Here is a 24,280-nt window from a genome sequence, read left to right on the forward strand (position 1 = left end):
CCACATCTTCACATACACAACCCATCTCCAGTACAGGGAATACTAGTACTGTTGTGTGACCTTACTAGACAACTTTTGAGGATCACTAAACTAGTGTTTTCAAAGGGCTTCGAATACTTGCAAGAAAGGCTGGTGCTATTGGGAAGTGTTACTATTATTGGGGAATATCTCATGCTGTGGATGGCATGAGCTGACGGGGAGGAAGATAACTTCTACACAGTGAGCAAAGTAAGCAACCCATCATTTTGTTATACAAGTAGCTATTAGCATTCAATAATACTCTATTGTGTCAGTGTACAAATGTGTCATTATCCTCCACTTCCCTCCGCTGTTCCTTGAATTATTACTATGGCTACCCTCCCTCCTCTCCCCGTCCCTCCCCCTCTCCCCGTCCCTCCCCATTTCTCCTTCCGTAAATTAGAAAGTAATAGATCTCTGTTAACTAAAGCTAAACAACCCTTCAACCTCTTTCTCCGTGATAAAGCTGTAGACAAGAGCATTTCGCTGCGAAAATAGTAAATAGGCGCCATATGTCATCAGCAGAACTAATGTCTCCACATACATGTAAACCTGGGCTAATGGGCCCTGCCAAAATATTTTAAACCATCTGTTTTGACTTAGCTGTTTTTGAGAAATTATGTTTATCACACTAATTTATTTTGCTGTCAACAGCACCAAGTGAGACAGTTGCTGCTAAACAACATCATTATATATATCGCATTTCTGGCACAATACCAGCAGGCTTTTGCTTCTCTCGTTCAAAATGCGACCGGAATAAATAAGCAGTAACGTTGTCAGCATATTTAAAGATCTAGCACGGGGTGGCAATGCATCTGCCTGGATCTGCAGTGTTCCAGCAAGGGGATTCTGGCGCCGAGCAGTCCTTAATGGTAGGCACCAGGGCAGCCTCAGGAGGAACGGCAGGTGAGGTGCCACAGGTGGCCCGAGAAGTGCGCAGCAGACCTGGAGAAAGAACAGAAGGGCCCTGCACGCATGGATGAGATGACACAGAATCAGGTTTACACTTCTGTCTGTCTTCCTGCGCTGCATGGCACTGATGCATTCTCCATGGGCACCCGGCCTGCATGCACGCCATAGAACTGAAACAGGCCAATGGCCACCTGGCCCAGCATCTTGCTCTCACAGCAGACAATGCCAAGCCCCCAAGCAGGATATGAGTGCAACAGCCCTCATGCCCACCTGTGATAGATACCCAGCAACTGGTATTCAGAGGCATAATGCTTCTGACTACGGTGGTAGAACACAGTCGACCTGGCTGGTGATAGCATTGCCCCCTGTGAATTTGCCTAATTCTGACTTGAAGCCATCTAAGTTGGTAGCCATCACTGCCTCCTGTGGCAGTGAGTTCCCCAGTTTAACTATGCGCTCTGTGAAGAGCTACTTTCTTATATCTGCCCAGAATCTGCCAGCATTCAGGTTCATTGGGTGCTCACAAGTTCTAGTGTTATGAGAAAGGGAGAAAAACTTTTCTCTGTCTTCTTTCTCCCTGCCATGCATAATATTTATAAATTTCTGCCATGTCACAAGTTACTTTTTTGCTAAGCTAAAAAAGTCCCAATGCTGTAACTTTTCCTTATACGAGAGTTACTCCACCCACCTGATCAGTTTGGTTGCCGTTTTCAAACTCTACAGAATCTAATTGCTGGTGGGGGGGGGGCGCATTTGAAGCATGTCTAAAGAACATGGCTTCCCCCCCCCCCCAAGGACTCCTGGGAGTTAGTTTAGAAATTGATCAGTTATAAGATGACAAATTGTGGGATCATTACGCATGGAACGTTTATGACAAAGGCCACTGAAGAAGAATCTTCCCAAAACGTTCCACCCATTTGGGCATATCTACACTCTAGCCTTGGTTTTATGCTTGTTTGACTGTCTTGGAGACTGTGCGGATGCTAGGACGCTTAACTGCCACAACGTGTCGTGTCTGATCCAGACCCAAGCCACGACTCCCGACTCCTCCAATGAAGACCCCAGTGACACAAAGTCTTAACGATCTTATGGGGCCTCCTGACTTTGGTTTCCACCTCACAGATTATGTCATAGTTTAACAACAACAACAACAACAACAACAACAACAACAACAACAACAATAATAATGCATCTTATTTGCTATATTACCTAATGTTTCCTGCTCTTTGCTACCATCTGGGTTCAGATTAGAGATGGTTTCTTTTTGGGTCTCCTGCAGCATCTCTTCCCCACCCCCACCCAGCAAAATAGTCAGCATCTTGGACAGGATATATATTAAAGGAACCAGAAGTCTCTCTGGCCATTTCAAAGAGGCTAATTCTCAGACACTAGATATACACAAACATCCCCATGCTATCTAACAGATAAGGCAGTCATGCTGTACTTAGCCGGTTTCCTCACTCTAACAAGGAGCGTTTGTGCTGGGTTGCCAAGGAAGTTGCTGTTTCTGTGTATCCACTACACTGCCAACCTTTGTCAAGTCATGCTAATTCCAGAACGGAAAAGGCTCCACTGTGTCAGATGTCTTTTTCCCGGAGGGTGGGGGGGGGAGACAGCATCTCACTCCATCTAGAAGCATGTTAATATGGGTGTTGTATTCTGAGAGCTAAAGGTGTTAACAACACCAGGGAGAGCTCAGCTAAATATCTAGCACTACTTATCTAGTCCGCTGGAATAGACTCTGCTGGGATGTGGTGGACTCTCCTTCCTTGCAGGTTTTTTAAGCAGAAGTTGGATGGCCATCTGTCATGAGTGCTTAAGTTGAGATTCCTGCATTGCAGGGGGCTGGACTAGATGACCCTTGGGGTCCCTTCAAATTCCACAATTCTGTGATTCTATGATTCTGAGAAACATATGCTGTGTGATTTTGCTTACCCAGTTCACAACAAGATGCCATTACGATGCTCAGATAGGGCTATCCTGGATCCCACCCCTTCCATTTGACATTTGTATAACAGCTAGCATCCCTCTGCTTTGGCAGCACAGAAAACTCACCAGCTTCTGTCTCGAGGTTGCTCCTTCCACTGCAGATTCTCCCAACATTTCTGACACAGTCAAGTTTGAAGGGGAGCCTTCTTTTTTCAAGCGCGCCCTCGCATTGCGAGGCGTAGTATTACCAACTTTGGGCCGGACTTCTATTTTCAATGGCTCGCCCTGATTTTGCAAATGCTAGACAAAGACAAGCACAAGAAGGCACATTCAGAAATAACATTGGCCAGGAGGTCTGCTCATCCATTTATGTTCTGTCATTCCCAACTATCCCTATTTTCCATTACTGCAGGTTCATGGTCTCCTTGAGTTTGGGGTACCTTTGCTAACTCCTGCAGGCGATTCAATAACAACCCAAAATGGGCAGCCCATGGATGAGTCCAAATAGCGCCACTGATCGAACTGACTGCACTATATGCTTGATATATTGACTCAAAAGGGGAAGGTATGAAGTAGGGAGAGGCAAGCTCCCCAAGGAAATGGGTCATTCTTGCAAGCTTCCTCTTCAGCTGGTTGGTTTACCCTGCCTGGGATCTGCAGAAGAATGGAAGGACACCTTTTGCTGGCTTTTTAATAAAAACAAGTGTTGATTATATATTCCTTACCCTACACATTAAGGCTACTTCCTTGTTAAGCCAGGAAGGACATAATAAGGGATCTTAAGTTCACGCTGCAGGACATCCAGACAGGAGACATCCCCTGCCTAAATCTAGTTATCCTACACCAGACATCTGCTAGGAAGTTTGTTCAGCTGGGCAAACACACACAAGATATACAAAAGGAAGACTCTTTCAAACAATGGAGTGTGAACAGAGCTTTTCATTTGCAAGAGCTACTTTATAAACAAGAAAACGGAAAGCTATTATTATTATTATTATTATTATTATTATTATTATTATTATTCCCCATCTTCACCCTAAGGTCCCAGGGCAGGTCACAACAATTAAAACACAATGTTAAAAACCACCTTCTGCAGCTGACACACACACACACACACACACTTTTCGCCTCCTTAAAACCTAGGGATCTCGTTGTCAGAAGCTTTACCCTGGGAGAAACGCAGAGGGAAGTCACCTTGCAGTGATTTAACTGTGTCCAAAATTACTGTGTGTTCAACAGTCTCTGATCCACACAAGGTCGTATGATGATTATGGAGTAATCCTCAATTGTAATCCATCTTGCAGTTTATTGCAGATTGTAGGCAAAAGACTGAGCCATGCATCACATCCGAGGGAACTTGAAGGGGGAAATGTAAACCTTTGTCCATGTGGTACAGAGGTTAACTTGTTGGATTTGGAGCAGGCAGCCCCAGGTCCCATGAAGCTCATGGGGTAACTGTAGGCCAGTCGTTGCCATCTCTTGGCCTGACCTACCTCACAGGATTGTTGTGAGGCTAAAATGAGAGAGGGCACAACCCCTTTATCAATACTGAGGCTCCTATTAGCCTGCCTTACACAGGGAACAACTGCTGTTGCTATCAATATATATGTATGCCATTTATGTGCCAAAATGGCTTCTAGGTGGTCTACAAGATCAATGGTAAAATCCATACATAATTAAAATGCACAAACAAAATGATTCCATCAAAGCATTAAAAACATTGATTTTGTTGTTGTTTAGTCGTGTCCAACTCTTCATGACCCCATGGAGCAGATCATGCCAGGCACTCCTGTCTTCCATTGCCTCCCCCAGTTTGGTCAGACTCATGTTGGTAGCTTCGAGAACACTGTCCAACCATCTTGTCCTCTGTCGTCCCCTTCTCCTAGTGCCCTCAATCTTTCCCAACATCAGGGTCTTTTCCAGGGAGTCTTCTCTTCTTATGAGGTGGCCAAAGTATTGGAGCCTCAGCTTCAGGATCTGTCCTTCCAGATAGTTTTTTTAAAAAACCAAGCCATAAAACAAGCCAGCTAACATAACCATTGAAACAGTTAAAAGGAATTATTAAATTGAAAGTTCAAGTTCAGGGGAATGTTTGCCAAAACAAATGAGTCTTCCAGAGCACTTGGAGCACATATACCCTGGTGAAAACCTCCACTTACCCACAAAGCTCGCTGGGTGCCATAGACTGATGTCTCTGTCTAGGCCACTCTGGCAACCAGAGGTCATTTCCACCTCTCCTATCCTAGATCCTCTATAATGAAAAGGCAAAGAATATCCTCATGCATATTCTCTCTGCCCCTGAAGAATCATAGCATTCCCTGCCTCCTCCAAGCTCAATATTCCTGTTGCCAAATGATTGGCAAGATTGGCCTAGTTCCTCCTTAGTCCACATTGGTCCAAAGTTGTGCCAATGAGATAAGAAAGTCAGTTGCCCAGACTTAAATGCTGAAAGTCTTCCGGCAGAGAGTATCAAAGAAAGGTGTTGTGTAAATCAGTATCTATAGCACTCACAAGCCACCCTTTATCAAAGGCCATTTCTTCCAGGGCTGTGAGTACACATAGCTCTCCATCCCTGTGAGGGAAGTTAGGTTGAGAGCTAAGGGACTGGCCCAAGGTCACTCACTGAGCTTCACTCTAACCACTACACCATCCTGCTCCCTCCTATGATAATCTAGTGGGTCAGGCCCGTCCTTGCCCTTTAACAAAGAGCTCTTCCACACTGGAGAAGGAAAAGACACCAGCAACAGCAGATAAGCGAGCAGAAAGAGGCCGGGAGCTCTTTTTCTGTCTGAAGAGTTCTTTCATGCACATTCAGGGGCAGGAGTGGTGGTCCATTTGCATCTTGCTACCCTGATATGTGCAGGCGAGGATGTTCTGCCTTCATGCTGGTTACAACCAAGAGGCTCCTTCAGGTGAGTAATTCATAGGTTGCCACTAGACTGAAGTTATCTTAATCATCATAAGCTTGATTAATCATATGAATTTTAATTTGTTTATCAATTAATTGATTGATTCTGCATTGATTACATAGAACTATAGTAGGTTTTTTTTAAAAGCACACTTTTTTTACTTTTAGCTGACACCTGTAAGCATTGTAGCCAACACCATCTGAGAAGGGATTCCTGTGTGTGTGTGTGTGTGTGTGTGTGTGTGTGAGAGAGAGAGAGAGAGAGAGAGAGAGAGAGAGAGAGAGAGAGAGAGAGAGAGAGAGAACGAGAGAGAACACACCAAATGAAAGTGGTCCTTTCTTATATCCAAATCTCACAAATGAAAATCTATAGAAGGAGGAGGTTATACCAAACACAGATGCTTATATCTGAAGGAGCGTCTCCATCCCCATCGTTCTGCCCGGACACTGAGGTCCAGCACCGAGGGCCTTCTGGCGGTTCCCTCGCTACGAGAAGCCAAGTTACAGGGAACCAGGCAGAGGGCCTTCTCGGTAGTGGCACCCACCCTGTGGAATGCCCTCCCATCAGAGGTCAAAGAGAACAACAATTACCAGACCTTTAGAAGGCATCTCAAGGCAGCCCTGTTTAGGGAAGCTTTTAATGTTTGGTGGATTTCTGTATTTTAATATTTTGTTGGAAGCTGCCCGGAGTATATTATTATTATTATTATTATTATACTGAGTCAGCCATTGGTCCATATAGCTCAGTGCTATCCACACTGGCTGGCAGTGGCTCTCCAGTATCTCAAATAAAAGTTGCAACTATACAAGAAGAGCCTGCTGGATCAGGCCAGTGGCCCATCTAATCCAGGATGTTGTCTTCACAGAGGCCCAACAGATGCCTGTGGAAAGAATGCAAGCTGGACCCGAATGCGACAGCACTCACCCCACCTGCAATTCCCAACAACTGGCATTTGTAGTGTTGGCGGTATTATTTGGATCCTTGTAAAATACAGGGACCAAAATAAAAATAATACAGGAAGTAGAGTTATGTTTGCTTTCATTGGCATGGCTTCATAAAAACATTTGAAGTCTGTATATAACCAGCACCTACCCTCTTGAACTATCCCATTTAACCATGCCGATTAATCCTGTTCCCATTTATTTATTTTTTTAAAAAAAGATTCTTCCTATTCTAATTTGATTATTATTATTTTATCTCCTAGACCTTTTAAAACCCCCATTTTAATGGGCACGCTTCCTGTTTCAGAATGTGATTTTTCACCCTCAACTTGCAGAACAGCCCCCCCCCTTCCCTCTTGCAACTACTGGGATTAATATAATTGCTGTAAAGGGAAAGCGGGTGGCCGGGGGTGGGGCACACCATTGCTTTATTCATATAAAGGGATTATCAAGGGCCAGAAATAAATCCGCTGTTCTGGGCGTAGCCAGAGATCACATTGCAGAACACAGACTTCTAAGCAGAGGTGAAACCAGAATGTTGCAAACTTTCGTTGGGTGGGTGGGTGGGTGGGGGAGAACGAGATGAAGAATTTTCTTGCAACTGTGGCTGATTTCCTGTGTAAACTGAAACCATGTGATATTCCATGAAGACATCCAGCTCTAAATTACAGGAAATGAAACCCATTGTGGGGGGGGGGGGGAAGACAGCTCCAGAATAAATTCCCAGATGAGGTATTTTTACCACAAGGTTTCAGGCTGGTTACATTCTTTTGGAGGGTCTCCTGCATACCTGTCAGTCATTAAAATAATCACCTGTGTACAGCAGCTTACAGACGTGGGTTCCCAGGGGCATTTGTAAGAGTTTGCAGCTGTTGTTAGTGCAAGGTGCCTCTTTAAGTCTGAGCTGAGCTGAGCAAGGGAACCTGCGGTGCTCCTGCGCAGATCTTGGGGCCATGTTCATTAAGGGGTCTTCCAAAACACCTGTTTGTTGAGCATTCATTGTGATTTGCTTCTAGGGGGTGTATATGTTTTTACTCATCCTTCCCAAGCTTTTTGATGTATTTTCTTGTCACTTCACTAACTGCAAAAAAGAGGCTTTTCTTAAAAAGTGGGTTTGCTGCAGTGACCATTCATTGCACCCACATTGTGCAACCCTCATTGTGTCATCAGGCCATTGGAATGGTAAGAAAAAGCTGGCACCTGGATTTTCTTATTTTCCCTCTTTTTCTTCTCCCCCCACAACCTTTCCTGTCCTGCATCTTGGACAGTGTGTCAATACTTTAAACTGCAAAGTGTCACGAGTGCTTCAGTAGAAAAGTGGCCTATAAATCTAGGAAGGGAAGGAAATGTTCCATGATTCTCACCCCAACCACAGATCAGTTGCCAGTGCTGATGCACATCTGAGATAGCTCAGTTCGTAGAGCACGAGACTCTTACTCTCGAGCTTGTGGGTTCGAGCTCTATGTTGGGCAAAAGTTTCTTGCGTTGCAATGGGTTGGACTAGATGACCCTTGTGGTCCCTTCCAACTCTACAATTCTATGATCTTTGCAAGGAAGGAGAGTCAACATTCCAACACGTCTTGGTCCCTTGGCCAGGGACTAAAAAGTCAAATCAACTCTCATGACGAAAATAAAACTAGAATACAGCAGTTTTTGGCAGCAAAGCACGACATTTTTCAAATACTGCTCCAAAGAAGGCCACAGGTATTCTAGCAATAACAAAAGAAGCCCTTTTCCTCTTGGCAGCTCACTGAGTGCAACCGTGCTTCTCCCTGAGCACAATTTGTGTTAATCAGTAGGTGATCCCACTTCATTGATAAACTGAAGGGCAATTTCTGGGCTAGAAAGGTGGAAAGTATTTATTTCCCAAACGTGTGTGTAAGCTCCATTCTGATGAACGGTGAGCCTCTGAAATACCCACTCTTCACAGACCACATTTCTAGCATATCTCTAGGTCAGCTGTTCTGAAACTTCAAGATACTGAAAATGGCTGTTCTTGCTTGCTCTTTGCAGATGACCGCGGAGTGGCTGCCCTCTTCACAACCACAGTGCCATCAGCAACTTTGGAGGGATGCTTTAGAACAGGGGTCAGCAACCTTTTTCACCATGTGGTGGGCTGGACTATACTTTGAAAATAATAATAATGAATGAATTCCTATGCCCCACAAATAACCCAGAGATGCATTCTAAATAAAAGCACACATTCTACTCATGTAAAAACACCAGGCAGGCCCCACGAATAACCTAGAGGTGCATTTTAAATAAAAGGACACATTCTACTCATGTAAAAACACGCTGATTCCCAGACTGTCCGCAGGCTGGATTGAGAAGGCGATTGGGCTGCATCCGGCCCCTGGGCCTCAGGTTGCCTACCGCTGCTTTAGATGAAGCCAGTGGCATGGGGAGGGGATGGTTAAAGCCTTCCTTCCCCAGTACCGCTGCTCAGATCCAATTCAGACCTTCCATGCCGGTTTTTAAGTAAAAACAAAAATGCTGGGAGATCAGATCGCAGAACTCCAACATCAAATGTGCTATTTGGCCCTTAAACTAACACCCCCTAAGTAAATCAGAATAAGCATTCAAATGTGGGTTCTGCTTTTGATCAGAGTCTTAGTCAGGAGCTTAACCTGTCACCATTTTAACATTCCTTTCACACACACACGGTCAGCTGTATCCCACTTTCTGCTGCTCCTTTCCCTCTGGCCTTCTTCCACCCCAACAAATATCCATAAGTGTATCCTAAAAATAATCAAAGTGGGCTGAGTGTTGTATTACATTTATGGGACACAAGGGACTAACTTGAATGTGCTGACTGAACCTGCTTTAACAACTTACATGGGGGAAAATCCATAGTGCAGATCACGGTGCTTAGCTTGGTATAATAAAGTCTGCGTAATCAAAAATAACCTAAAGGAAATGACCATCTAGAGCGGGGAGGGAGAGAGAGGGAGGGAGTGCTGTGTGGGCTACACATTACATACACCACAGGATGATTAAAAAAATGGCACATCGGTGGCATGTTCTCATTACATACGGTTAGATCCATCAAAATGGGTGGGCATGACTAACTTGGGCCCATTCATTTCAATGGCTGTCCTTGGAGTGGAACTTAGTTGGATGCAACCCATAATGTTATAATGTCCAAAGGCATCAGAGTGGCCACTTATTAATCACCAAAAAAGAGGACAAAGGACAGAAGGTACTGCTACCTGTCGATGGGCATCTCTGGCTGCCCCTGAATTAGATATATACAGTCGTACCTTGGCTCCCGAACGCCTTGCAAGCCAATTGGAAGCCGCGCCTTGGTTTTGGAACGTTTTGGAAGTTGAACGGACTTCCAGAACGGATTCCGTTCAACTTCCAAGGTACGACTGTATACAGGTGGAATGTATGTTTTGCAAATTAATGTTCCTACCTTCAGTACAAGTATTTCCAGGGTGGCTAACAGTTAAAATGCAATCAATGTCATAAGAACAGTGGAACATGTGGCTCTCCAGATGTTGCCAGCTGGACCTAATGGGGAGTTGCAAACCAGCAATTTCTGGAGGACAGTCTCCCCACCCCTGCAATAAAACAATACAAATCGGAAAGTTCAAATGACAAACTTAAATAATATAGGAATAAAACGGGAGGTATAAGAGCAGCATAAATGCATCATAAAAGGTTTAAGTCTGGGGAAACTGAAAGATGTATTTGCCTGGCACCAGATTGGAGAACTGGGCCAAAACTAACAAAATGAATTTCAATAGGAATAAATGTAAGGTTCTACCCTTAGGCAGGAAAAAGCAGCTGCGCAAATATAAGATGGGGGGACACCTTGGCTTGACGGGAGTACCTGTGAAAAGGATCTAGGGGTCTTAGTAGACCACAAGCTTCACACGAGTTGACAGTGTGATGCAGCAGGGGGGCAGGGAAGCTATTCTAGGCTGCATCAACAGAAGCAGAGTGTCCTGATCAGTGGAAGTCCTGCTCTATTCTGCCTTGGGCAGACCACACCTGGAGTACTGTGTCCAGTTCTAGGGGCCACAATTTAAAACAGATATTGACAAGCCAGAATGTGTGCAGAGGAGGGCAACCAAGATGATCAAGGTTCCGGGAACCAAGTCTTATGAGGAATGGTTGGAGGCATTGGGTATGTTTAGCCTGGAGAAGAGAAGCCTGAGAGGAGATATGATAGCCATCTTCAAATATTTAAAAGGCTGTTGCATGGAAGACGGAGAAAGCTTGCTCTGGAAGGTAGGACCTAAATGGCTTCAAGCCACAAGCATGACCGCTTCCCACATCAAATGGGGGGGCGACTTTTGCGTGGTCGCGCGCAGCCCCCTGGATCCCAGTGCGGCTCCTGGTAGTTCAGCACTGGCTCCATCTTCCCCAGGCAGGATACATGGGGTCTCCGCCTACCTCAGTTAACCGACCAATCCTGCCTGGGGAGGCGTTGCCAAGGGACTGGCCAGGTAAGGGGAGGGACCGCCCTGCCCACACCTTGACGGGAGTACCTGTGAAAAGGATCTAGGGGTCTTAGTAGACCACAAGCTTCACGCGAGTTGACAGTGTGATGCAGCAGGGGGGCAGGGAAGCTATTCTAGGCTGCATCAAGGTGTAGCTTACCTGGGAAGCGGAAGTCAGCTCCAGAGCTTCTCCCACCCTCCACTCCCTCAATTAAGTCTTCTTTTCCAGGTTAACCTCTTCTCCACAGGTACGCAGGCGCTGCTATGTCAAGGTCGCTGCTGAAGGGCCGGAAAGGAATTTTCCTGCATTGGCGGGTTTCCCCTTTCCCAAAACATCACAACTGAAATGTACTCGGAGTCGAGAGTGAATTTCATATTCAGCTCAGTACATAACAACAACTTTGGTGGTTTCAGGCCTTGGGCAGAATCCTTTAGTCTATCTTCTTAAATGGGGGGTGTGAAGCGGTGACCCATGCACCCCTTTGCGGCAGTGATACCAGGGTTCCCCGTTAAAGGGGTCTTGAGGGGAGGCATTGGCCATATGCCGAGAGGTTGTCATTGCTCTCCCCTCAAGTGGCGGTGAACGGGGGTAGGCTCTCTGCTTGAACATATGTTCTCCAGAGCCAGCCCAATCCCCACACATTCTGGATAACCCTGAAGTCTCCCAGATCCCCGGCTGGGGACTGGGAAGGATAAACAACCAATGCCTGAGCCACATCTGAATCTTAATAAAGTTTTGGCCAATTTTAATCCCATAGCAAGTCGTCTCGAGTCATTATTCTGCTCAGGGGTCTCCTGGGGTTTGGGGGACTCCGCCTGTCCACGGAAATGAGATTCGAAAAAAATACCAGGGATAACTTCCTGACAGTAAGAACTGTTCAACAGTGGAACAGACTACCATGAGATGTGATGGGCTCTCCTTCATTGGAGGTTTTTAAGCAGCGATTAGATGGCCATTTAGTTGAGATTCCTGCATAGCAAGGGGTTGGACTAGATGACCCTCAGGGTCCATTCCAACTCTACAATTCTATGATTCTATGAAATTTAAGGTATATATCATATCCATAACAACTGGTATGGATATCCTTCACATCTGTATGATTGTGAATGACGTGTTAGATATTATTAATTTGTGATGCTGAACGGTTCTTTAAAAATCCTTAGGGACCTGGAATGAAACCACCAGTTCATTTTACATAATTCACAGCCAGTACATTACATATGGTCGCTATTTCAAATTTCCACCAAGCGTAAGTGAGATTTGAACCAGCACTCTATAGGTAAAAGGTCAACATAGGCTACTTTGAAAAAGACCATTTAAGTGAGAGTTTATATGAAAGCCTTTGCCGAGTGTTAACTAGGCCGAGAGTATGGAAAAAGCTGGTATTTTAAAGGTAACAATCATGACTGGGCAGACTCCCAAGAATGCAAATAAAATTAGAGGTATTTTTCCTCCTTTCTAGAGATCTTGCCCACTGTAGCTTTGGAAACATCATTAAAAATAATGATAAACCATCTAATACATTTTTTGTACGTTATAGCCTTTAATCTTTCATGTTAATGACAGAAAGGTTACCATTAGCCGCCCTGTACTTTGCTGTCCAAATCAAGACATTTGTTATAACCATGTTTTGCTACTCTCTTTATGCAGATGGTAGCGATTTCAGCTCAAATTCCTTGTTGCGTTAACACGGAGAGATTCAGAAGAAGAAGAAGAAGAAAAATAAACCAGCCTGTAGCGGTGCAAATAAAATAGCACAATGCGTGGCTTAGGAAGTCTGCTGCTTTACCCATGCAAGCCGTTCCTGAGGGTGTGTCCTCCCTGTGTTGAAAGTGTTCCATAAACATCACTGATCAAAAGGAATTCCACTTGCTTCAATTGCTAAGATGCACTGGCGTAGATTCTTACGTATTCTCTGGAAGAGACATTTCTGGCAAGTTAACTGGAAAAAATCTCTCTATTTCTAAGTATATAGGAGTGTGAGAAATATTTAGTACAGCAACTCAGGAGATAGAGCTGGGAGACTATGGATTTCAGGTCTGGTGCCTTCTATGACTTTCAGGGATCTCATTTCTGTTTTTTGGTTACCTGTCTCTGTCGCATTTTAATCACATCCTTCTCCCAAGGAGATCAGAGCCTTGTACACCAGGTTATCCCAATTTACTGATCCTAGCAAGCACAGAACCTGATCCATGGATAACCAGTGAGTTTCATTACCCCTGTTCAGATGCAGGAACCAGTGATAACAACTATGAAGATTGGGGGAGTGGGATCATGCCTGTTGCCCCCCATGCCGACAGTCCCATGGTGGCACATATGACAATACAGTAATTCCGTCAGGACCTTGTGAACTGCAGACTCTGCAACATGGACAGAGGTTGCTTGATTCAAGCTAGTCCATGAAGAGACAACTATTTTCACAATGACAAGTATCCAGTGAACAATGGCAGGAGGTTTACACCATCTAACTTCTTCAAAGTTCTAAGGCAGGCATGTCAAACCTGCGGCCCTCCAGATGTTTTGGACTACAATTCCCATCTTCCCCAACCACTGGTCCTGCTAGCTAGGGATCATGGGAGTTGTAGGCCAAAACATCTGGAGGGCCGCAGGTTTGACATGCCTGTTCTAAGGGATGGACAAAGGATTGAACGTGTCTGTATATTCAAAGATTAGTGATGCTGTTTATTCCTTCTACTATAAACTGTTTAGTCAGAAGATAAGGCAGCTATTTGCTGGTGGAATACTTATCTGTAAGCACTTAAATTAGCATCTTAAAAATCATGAGGTTTCAGATGGTCATACGTGTTGCATGAAGCAGTGGTATGAACTGAAAGGAAGGTTGATTTCAAAAACACCTATTGATGCATTACAGCAGTTTCAGTTGTAGCTGCAAATTGACTACTGGAGAAAAATACTTCATTGCCTGCTTCCAGTTCTTAGCAGAGAGAAATTTAGCTCTACAAGGAACTGGCGGTCATTTTTTTAAAATGACCTTGGTGATGCCAGAACAGTAATTTTTTTTTTAGGACAAGTGGGTGTTATGGTCAGTTATAACCAAAAGTAAGAAAATGCCTGCCCTCTAAGAAAAAAAAACATACAAAGCAAATTAATTGAACTGATCTCAAATCATATATTGAAGAACATCTTGAACTTAAAGTATCAAAATGTTATTCTATCATCCTTGATTGTACCCCAGATATATCAGGAACAAATCACACTTATTTTTAAGAGATACTAATGTCGGAGAGAGTGAACCTGCATCAGAAGATTCATAGGATACATAAATGCAAATTCTCTAGTGGAGCTGGGTTGACAGAGTTACTTCTTGAGAAGCTTAGGTAACTGCAGAGGTCAAGGATATGATAATGGTGCCAATATGAAAGGAAAATATATTAGAATACAAAGGAGAATGTTATGTCTCAACCCTAGCACTATTTAGATTCCCCGTGGATGTCACAGCTCAAACCAAGTTCTATGTGAGGCAATATAACTTCAACTCTTTTCTTTTTTAAATTTACACAGAATTTATCGTCTCTTTGCATCCTCAACAAAAGATGGAAAATACTGACATCATTTCTAAGATGTGCTTTGAAAATGCCACCTGAAACTCATTGGGAGAGTTGCATTACTGGTGTAGAAGTCGTTTGCTTCAAGGCTTCTCAAATTTATAAAGCCATTATTAAATTATTGAAAGCCCCTGCCCTTGACAGTGTAACTTGTACTGAAGCCAACGGTCTTTTGTCTGAGCTTCAATCATTCACATGTCTTCTTAGTACAGTTATCTGGTATGGCATCCTGTCACAAGTGAGTAAGCAAGGTGATGCAAAATTGAGATACGTAGCAAGATGTTGCATTGACACTGTTGAAAGGTATTCGTGATTATATGAACTGAGTATTGAGACCATGGGTTTCAAAAAGCAGTAGAAGCTTCTGAAAAAAATTGCTGCAACATTTTATGATTCCAATGAAGTGGCATTCCCAGCGCAGCATGTAAGAAAGGTGAAATGACCCCATTCTTGATCCAAAAGTCACATTTTGCATAAAGTTCTCCAATGTTAGAGTGGATGAAACAATTGCTCACCTAGACGACAGATTTAATCAAATGGTGCAGTTTAATGAGAAGTATGGATTCATATTTGATGTTCAATCTTCGGATAATATGGGAGATGATGACCTTGAAAAAGGCTCCAACTATATTTCTTAGCAGCTTGAGGGAGATATTGATTCAACAGAGTTGCCGATTTTTATTTTTTTATTTTATTTTTTATTTTTTTATTTTTTATATTCCCCTTCATCCATAGATCTCAGGGCTGTTTAAGATAAAAACACAAAAGACACAATAAAAACAAGAGCAATTTTTTTAAAAAAACTTCACAAACCAATAACACCCCCTTCACACACACAAAAGTGTTGTTGTTGTTTAGTAGTGTCCAACTCTTTGTGACCCCATGGACCAGAGCACATCAGGCACTCCTGTCTTCCACTGCCTCCCGTAGTTTGGTCAAACTCATGTTGGTAGCTTCGAGAACACTGTCCAAACATCTCGTCCTCTGTCGTCCCCTTCTCCTAGTGCCCTCAATCTTTCCCAACATCAGGGTCTTTTCCAGGAAGTCTTCTCTTCTCATGAGGTGGCCAAAGTATTGGAGCCTCAGCTTCACGATCTGTCCTTCCAGTGAGCACTCAGGGCTGATTTCCTTCAGAATGGATAGGTTTGATCTTCCTGCAGTCCATGGGACTCTCAAGAGTCTCCTCCAGCACCATAATTCAAAAGCATCCATTCTTCGGCTATCAGTCTTCTTTATGATCCAGCTCTCACTTCCATACATCACGACTGGGAAAACCATAGCTTTAACTATACGGACCTTTGTCAGCAAGGTGATGTCCCTGCTTTTTAAGATGCTGTCTAGGTTTGTCATTGCTTTTCTCCCAAGAAGCAGGCGCCTTTTAATTCCGTGACTGCTGTCACCATCTGCAGTGATCACGGAACCCAAGAAGTAAAATCTCTCTCTGCCTCCATTTCTTCCCCAGGAGGTAATGGGACCAATGGCCATGATCTTAGTTTTTTTGATGTTGAGCTTCAGATCATATTTTGCACTCTCCTCTTTCACCCTCATTAAAAAAGTTCTTTAATTCCTCCTCACTTTTCTCCTGGTGCCTAAAAATGTATAATGAAGGCATCAGTCAAACCTCCCTGGGGAGAGCATTCCACAGGCTAGGAGTCACTGCAGAAAAAGCCCATTCTCGTGTTGCTGCCCTCCAGAACTCTCATACAGGCATGTGAAGAAGGGCCTCAGATGATGATCTCAGGGTCTGGGTAGGTTCATATGGAGAGAGGCAGACCTTGAGGTATTGCGGTCCTGAGCCATTTAAGGCTTTGAAGGTCAAAACCAACACTTTTAAATGGGCCTGGAAGGTAACTGGCAGGCAGTGCAGTCAGGCTAGGATTGGTGTAATATGTTCAAACCGTCTTGGTCTGGTGAGCAACCTGGCCGCCGAATTCTGTACCAGCTGAATTTTCTGAACTGTCTTCATAGGCAGCCCCATGTATAATGTGTCGCAGTAATCTAACCCTGAGGTTACCAGATCATAGAAGACAGACATTAGACTATCCCTGCCCAGATGGGAGCACAGCTGGTCCACCAGCCAAAGCAGATGGAAGGCATTCCATGCCACTGAGGTCACATGAGCCTCAAGTGACAGCAAAGGATCCAGAAGTGCCCCCAAGCTGTGTACCTGCTTCTTTAGAGGAAGCGTAACCCTATCAAGAGCAAGCAACCTCTCATCCATCCAGTCTAGGAAACCGCCCACTAACAGTGCATCAGTCGTATCTGGATTGAGCTTCAGCTTGTTGGCTAGGGTTGCCAGACTCAATAGAGGACAGGACTTCTGTGCCTTTAATTGCCCTGCTCTCTTTTGAGTTTGGAAACCTTAAAGAGAAACCAGCAGACCCTTTGTTTAATTTCCAAGCAAAGGGTCTGCTGGTTTCTCTTTAAGGTTTCCAGACTCAAAAGAGAGCAGGGCAATTAAAGGCACAGAGGTCCTGTTGTCACGGTCCGGTCGGCGGGCGTCAGGACCAGAGGCAAGATGGTGGTGAAGAAGCAGGAACAGGTGCAGGGCTGAGGGTCCAGCAGCAGGCAGTTGCAGGGTCAAGGAGCAAGGCAGAGACGAAGGTCCACGGGGCAAGAAGCAAGGCGAAGGCTCAAGGAACAAGAAGCAAGGCGAAGGTCCAAGGAACAAGAAGCAAGGCGAAGGTCCAAGGGTCGAGGAGCAAGGCGAAGGCAAAGCAAGGGTCCCAGGAGCAAGGAGCAAGGCGAAGGTCCAAGGAACAAGAAGCAAGGCGAAGGTCCAAGGAACAAGAAGCAAGGCGAAGGTCCAAGGGTCGAGGAGCAAGGCGTCGACAAGGCGAGGGTCCAAGGAGCAAGGATCAAGATGCCGGCAAGGCAAGGGTCCACAGAGCAAGGATCAAGATGCCGGCAAGGCAAGGGTCCACGGAGCAAAGATCAAGACGTCGGCAAGGCAAGGGTCCACGGAGCAAGGATCAAGACGTCGGCAAGGCAAGGGTCCACGCAGCAAGAGGCCAGATGCAACCAGGCAGGGATAGCGTTGCTGTGGCAAAGAGCTGAAGGGAAATGCTGGGCTTTTATCCCTCCCAGCTCCTGCCACCAGGTGCAGTGAGATCTCAAGTGGCCTCACCTGGGTGACTACTCCTTGCTTCTCCAGCACAAGCTGAGGTCTTCACCTGTGCGGCCACGCCTTGCTTCCCCAGCACAAGCTGAGGCAGGCCCCAGTCCTGCAAGGCACTACAGGCCCCAGAGCCTGACTCCTGCCCATATTCCTGACACCTGTCCTCTATTGAGTCTGGCAACCCTATTGTTGGCTCTCATCCCATCCATTACCAAAGCAAGTCAGTGGTCCAGCACATCAACTGCCTCACTTGCAGACTGATAATAATGAATGTATTATGATACATTTATGCTTACTTTTGTTGCAGTTTTCTTTTTAGGACAATTTTTAGGGAAATTTAGCTCTGCACGGAACTGGGGGAGGGTTCATAAAAGAGGAACTGCAACAAATAAAAATTGAGATCAAGCTTCTTCTTTTTTGTTTCTTGTTTAGCTTATATAATCAACCTCAAGGAAAATGCAGAGCTTTGCCAGCCCTTCAGTTTATTCATAAGTGTAATATTCAAGATATTTACCCCAATTTATGCGTAGTACATGACATTATACCCTCTGTACCTGTAACTGTTGCATCTGGTGAGAGGTCATTTTCAAAGCTGAACCTGATAATCAAAACCAAAAAAAACAAAAAACCTGTCCTCTTCTATGTTGCAAGAACGCTTAGCAGGATTAGCACTGATTTCAGATGAACATAAAATTGGGAGAGGTTTGGATTACAGTGATTTGATTGAGGACTTCGCTTCCAAGAAAGCTCAAAAAAATCAATTTCATTAAATAGGATACTAGGGAACTATGCTGTTATTTATGAGGGGCCTGGTGATCACCAATATGCCCCTCCCACCACGATATCAAACAACAGGCTTTTAAAGGTTTTTTGGTTTATGTAAGAACATCACCTACAGAGGCAACAGCTTTTTACTTTTCGTTTATGACTTATATGCATGTATTTACAGAGTAGCAGCTGGGGCAACCCAGTCAGATGGTTGGAACACTATTATTATTATTATTATTATTATTATTATTATTGCTGCTGCTGCTGCTGCTGCTGCTGCTGAATCCTTTCAAAGCACTGCTTTCCCATAGGAGTATTTTGGAAGACAACTTTGCTGCTAAAGCCCCACACATTGCTGGGAAACCTGAATTGTAAATTCAGCAGCCAGTCCACTAGATCACCGAGTTCAACATGAAGAAATGAACACTAGCAGGCGCGCACACACACGCATACACCCATCTTTGTTTTGAAAACCAAGCATCAAGCACTGGATCGCAGCCACAATAACTGTGAAAGCAGGCCAAACCAGAGTGACATGATACATTGGAAGAGGCCCAGATAGCCATTATACGGGATTGTGTCAAAGATTCGCTTATTAAAGTCTTGATGCGCCTGACCCAATAAATCAACATTGTTACAATGTTTTGTTTCCATTAACATCCTTGTACATTAGAGGTTTGACATAAGTCTTTCCTGCTGCTGAGAACCTGTTATAGAGTCTGTGTTAGCACTGCACTTAATTCCCACTTGTAGCTGTCTGTCTCAGCTTTAATCTGCACTTGCCATATGTGGATGGTGGCGTGTCATGTGACACCAGTGCTCCATCTCTTTAGTCTCCATTTGCTACTTTCACAAATCATGCAATGGTTTTTTTTTTAAAAAAAATTAATAATAAGCATGACCTAGCAAAGCTAAGCATACCTAACAGCTGCAAGCCTAGGCACACTTACCTGAGAGTAAGCCCATTAAATGGGCTTACTTCTAGGTAAAGTTGCACAGTAAATCTTTTTGATCTTAATGGAAAATTAAGCATGCACTAAATGCCTCCTGCTGAATTCAATGGAGCGTAAAAAAAGGGTATGGCTCTAGCTGGACTGTGTCCAGGTGAATTTCAGCTCCACTATATGAATGTAAGCCTGTATAAACAGTTCTCCCATTTATATAGATATATGTTTATCCCACATTAATTTCAGATTAACTAAAAAAAGGAAGTTTTATGATCAATAACAAAACACATTGAATCCAATGCTCTCTTTGCCAAGTATGAGATCTGAATGGCACATTTACTGGCATGTCTCATCAATTATGATTTACTTTGATGTTGTTGAAATGACAATATCTATTGCTGCTCCTTACCCCTTGTTTGTGCATCGTATGTGCATTATAATTAACAGGGGTGGGGAATCTTTTCCCGCCTTCTGCAGGAACTACACGGCAGTACTGGGTGGTGTGAGAAAAAGGAAATACAGTGGTACCTTGGCTTATGAACAGCTTCGTTTATGAACAACTTGGATTAAGAACGCTGCAAACCCGGAAGGAGGTGTTTTGGTTTGTGCACTTTGCCTTGGAAGCAGAACATGTTCCACTTCCATTTGTAAATTGAGTCCCTCACCGCTATGGGAAAGCATGCCTTGGTTTAAGAACACTTTGGTTTAAGAATGGACTTCTGGAACGGATTAAGTTCGTAAACCAAGGTACCACTTGCTCACACATCTCTCTCTGTCCTCCATCCACACAAGCAAGAAGCAACTATCCAGTATTATAAAACCTCCTCACAAACCTTGTGCAAACAAATCAGTGTGCACACTCAGTCAACAGGTCATCAAATGACCCCAGTCCATTTCTGGGCTAAAGGACTGATTTTAAACCTTAAAGCCTTAAATAGCTTTGCCCAGACTACCTGTCCTGAAAAACTGACTCCCCCCATATTGACCTACTCCAACCTTAAGAGCCTCTTTCGAGATCCTGCTCTGGATCCCCTTGCCTTTTCAGTAGTGGCACCCAAGTTATGAAGGTGGGGGAACCTTGCCTAGTGCCATCTGTGTAGGCTTTTCAGTGCCAGGTGAAGACTTTTGTGTTCACCCAGTTTTGTGAACAACTGGGCCACTTGTTGCATTCATGTCACCCCCCTTTTTCTTAATTGGTTTTATGTTTTAGTTTGCATTTCTTTTCTTTTTTAAAAAATTTATATATTGTAAGCCAGCCAGAGAACTTTCTGTTATGGGGTGGCGCAGAAATACCATATATAAATACATATAGTTATGAACTATAATAATGCAACAATGAAAAGCAAAATGTGAAAATGTCACTCTCATCATTTTCATCAATAGCCAAACATAGCTTTGAAGCCATTTCTTATGTTGCCAGTTTAAAGACGCCAAAGGCTTTGCTGAAAACTAGACCGTTGGTTTGCAAAGCGAACAAGCTTTATGGTTTTACTATCTGAAACAAATGTCAGGGTCCTCTGCGGCCTTTAAAGATTTATTCCTGTGGAGTTAATTTGAGATTTTATTACACGACTCCTTGGTGCAAATTTGTTGCCAGTTGGTTGCATATTTAGGCTAAAGAAAACAACACCAACCCACAAAAACAGAATAAGCAGCTTAAAGGCTTATAACTATAGATGGTAGATTATCATTTGCAGAGAGATTTTTATAGGGCAATTCAAGCAGAGGATGCTGCAACCCCTGAGCAACCTCCTATCTCTTTCACATCATAAGCATATTACAACTCCTGAGACCAGAACCCATAAGGAAATGCCACCGTCTGATTTCTGTATTATCTTTACAATGCTTTGTCAAGTACCTTTCGAATAGATAAAGTAGCAGCGGAGGATAGGTGGAGATGGGGCAGAGCAAAGGCCTATGTCTATTTTTATTGGACCAGAAGCAAATGCTTGATTTCAGCTATGAATGTAAGTGATAATCCTGTTTATTCTACAAGCAAGCAGTATGGGTGGAGAGACAAGAGCAAAACATTTTCTATTCAACCATTCCCTCACGAATAGATTACTTCCATCCTTCCCTCACCCCTTCATTCAGTCCTCTGCTTTGCAAATTGGAGGACTGCCTTATGGCCAGAGGTCACCAAATTAATCGCTTCAAACAAGGGTTTTCACTGAGCTTTCAGCATAGCTCAACCTGCTCTGTTTCCCACCAGGTTTCTGTTTTCCCCCTACACTGTTTTTGTAGTAGAAAAACCATTGGGATAAGGATCATAAGCCACAACAGCCAGGAGCCCCTTCTGAACCCCACTGAGTAAGAAGCAGCTGTCACACAGATAGTCATGTGTTCCAATTAAGTGTGGTGTTTCGGAGCTCCAGTGAGCAAACGATTGCAGTGTAGTGCTGAACCTTCCAACTCTATGATTCTATGATTCTATAAACCCCAGACTATGGACACTTGTGGAATCCAGCATTTGTGGATTCTGATACTAACTGATCTGGTCCCACCTATAGGTTGAATTTTTAGACTGGAACTTAATTACCCGCGAACTTTTCTGGGGGTTGATGTTGTGACAAAAGACTAAGCACAGAAAACACATCAAAATTCATTTTTAAGATGCACGGAGGTATGTCTGTCTTGGAGCTGTAATGTAAAACATTCAAATAAGCAACATTAGTCTCCCCAAAGTATTTCCTCAGTTGGGGGGGGGGGGGAGAACAGAGTGGGTTTCTTAAAGCACTTCTCACAATTTTGTACTAAAAGAAAGCAGGAAGTTTGGAATTGCTGAGATACAGAAGATGTGTGAAATAAAACGACTCCAAACTTAAGTTTCATTCTTGCAGGATCCTCAGCCAGGAAAGCACTTAAACGCCATGAATAGAAGTACACTGTTCTTTTAAATTAGGGCTGGTGAGCCTGCAGTCCTGGAAGTGTTGTTGAACTTCAACTCCCATCAACCCCAGTGAGTAACCCCATCAAACCTCTGGAGGGTCAGCCCTGCTTTAAATAAGAATACCAGAAGAGCCTGCTGGATCAGGCCAGTGACCCAACTAGTCCAGGATCCTGTTCTCACAGTGATCACCCAGATGCCTGTGGGAAATCCACGAGCAGGACCCAAACACAAGAGCACACACACCGCCCATAGTTTCCAGCAATTTCAGAACAGTGCCCTAATATTCTTTTTATCCACACCTCCGCTGGGTTGGCAATCCATAAAAGACCCATTGGAGCTCCTGGATCTGTCCTGCCACCAGTTACTCATGCCTGACCTGAGGTATCTCGGGTAACTGCTTCCAGAGTGAAATTGCTGGGTTGCCTGAATGACAACTGTTCTGTCAAAAAGAGACTGTTCCACTGTTGCTGTTTTTAAAGGAATCAGAAGTGATTTTCCTACCACCCCACCAAGCCAGGAGGAAATGTTTTCTGGATTGATTGATAAGAAATGTTACAACAGTTCACAATTCTAAAGGGGACCACCAGTCTGAAGCTGATAAAACCATATCCTCCACTCACCACGCAGCCATCTGAATCTGAACCCAGAGAAATGACTCAACGCTTTTCTCCTCATGTCAATATACCTTAAGTGTTTCCATATGTTCATTTTACATTTATTGCACTTGATTCGGTAACTTTTAGAATTTATTTTGGAAGAGCACAGTGCAGGCCCTTTCAAGCAAATGGAGGATAACAGAGCGTGAAGGCAGGATTCCTCTTCAGAATGCAAATGTCAGCTGCAGTTAAGATGAACTGCTCCGTTTTAAGACCCAGCTAGTTGACTTGTGCTTTGCTGGAAAATTCCGGAACAATACAAAGTAAGGGGATTGGAAAGAATGTTGGGTTGCACTGGGATTGAGTCTGACAGATTTCTGGCTGCCTGAACTCTGGCACGATTAACTCCTCAGTCTGAAATACCATGAAATAGCAGCTTTGTTTCAGAATATGCAGTTTAGAAAAGGCCATTGTCAGAACTGTAGCCTCTCTTTTCTCAGTAGGCTTTGCATTTTATGTAACTGTCCATATGTTGCTTACATTCTTTTTTGAATCACATAACTGGCGATGGAATTTAACGCCGATGAGTCCTGGAAGTCCCTTGCCACTGTACACCTTTTCCTCTTTCTTCACTTTCTGTACACAAACTTTGTCTGTGCCAAGGAAGTGAGTAGTAACAGACCTGCTTTACATATTGTATTCCAGAACCAATGGAGTTTGGCCACTTGCATTTTCTACATAGTGCACACACAATCTTCATCTCTCCATATTGCTTGCCCCTGAGAAGTACTCATTGAGAGACTAGCTTCATTCCAAAAATAAAAGCTCATTACAGATTGATTCTGCATTACCCTGCAGTTTGTGGATTTGAAAATAGATGTGGGAGGCATCGGCAATGGAGATGTTTCGAAAAGTAAAAACCAGGGCACCCCAAAATTGTTGAGCTTTTTTGAACAAAAAACACAACCCTCCCCCCCCCACTTTCTTCCCAATTCACCTGGAAAGAGGGGTTGATTCTTAAACCACTCTAGAAATTGTAGCTCTGTGAGGAGACTAAAGGTGTTCTAATGACTCTCAGCACCCTTGAGAAACTACAGCTCCCATGATCCTTTGGGGGAAGCCATGATATAATACTGCTTTAAATGTATACAGTAGTGCAGATGTGGCCTCTGTTGCAAGCAGCAACCTGCTGGATGGTATTCTCTCCATAAACCATTTTGTATTAAAGCTGCTGTTG

At 43.9% G+C, this 24,280-nt stretch overlaps 1 long non-coding RNA gene across 3 annotated transcripts in view; it reads right to left on the reverse strand.

Moving 5' to 3' along the window:
- LOC118092370 (uncharacterized) overlaps nucleotides 1–24,280 on the reverse strand; it is a 214,661-nt gene that overhangs the window by 35,708 nt on the left and 154,673 nt on the right. For all 3 annotated transcript variants that reach the window (XR_004693508.2, XR_009558420.1, XR_004693507.2), the window contains exon 4: nucleotides 2,986–3,159. This is a non-coding gene — a long non-coding RNA (uncharacterized LOC118092370). The remainder of the gene's footprint in view (nucleotides 1–2,985; nucleotides 3,160–24,280) is intronic.

This window comes from Zootoca vivipara, chromosome 12 (genome assembly GCF_963506605.1).
Source record: "Zootoca vivipara chromosome 12, rZooViv1.1, whole genome shotgun sequence".
NCBI lineage: Eukaryota > Metazoa > Chordata > Lepidosauria > Squamata > Lacertidae > Zootoca > Zootoca vivipara.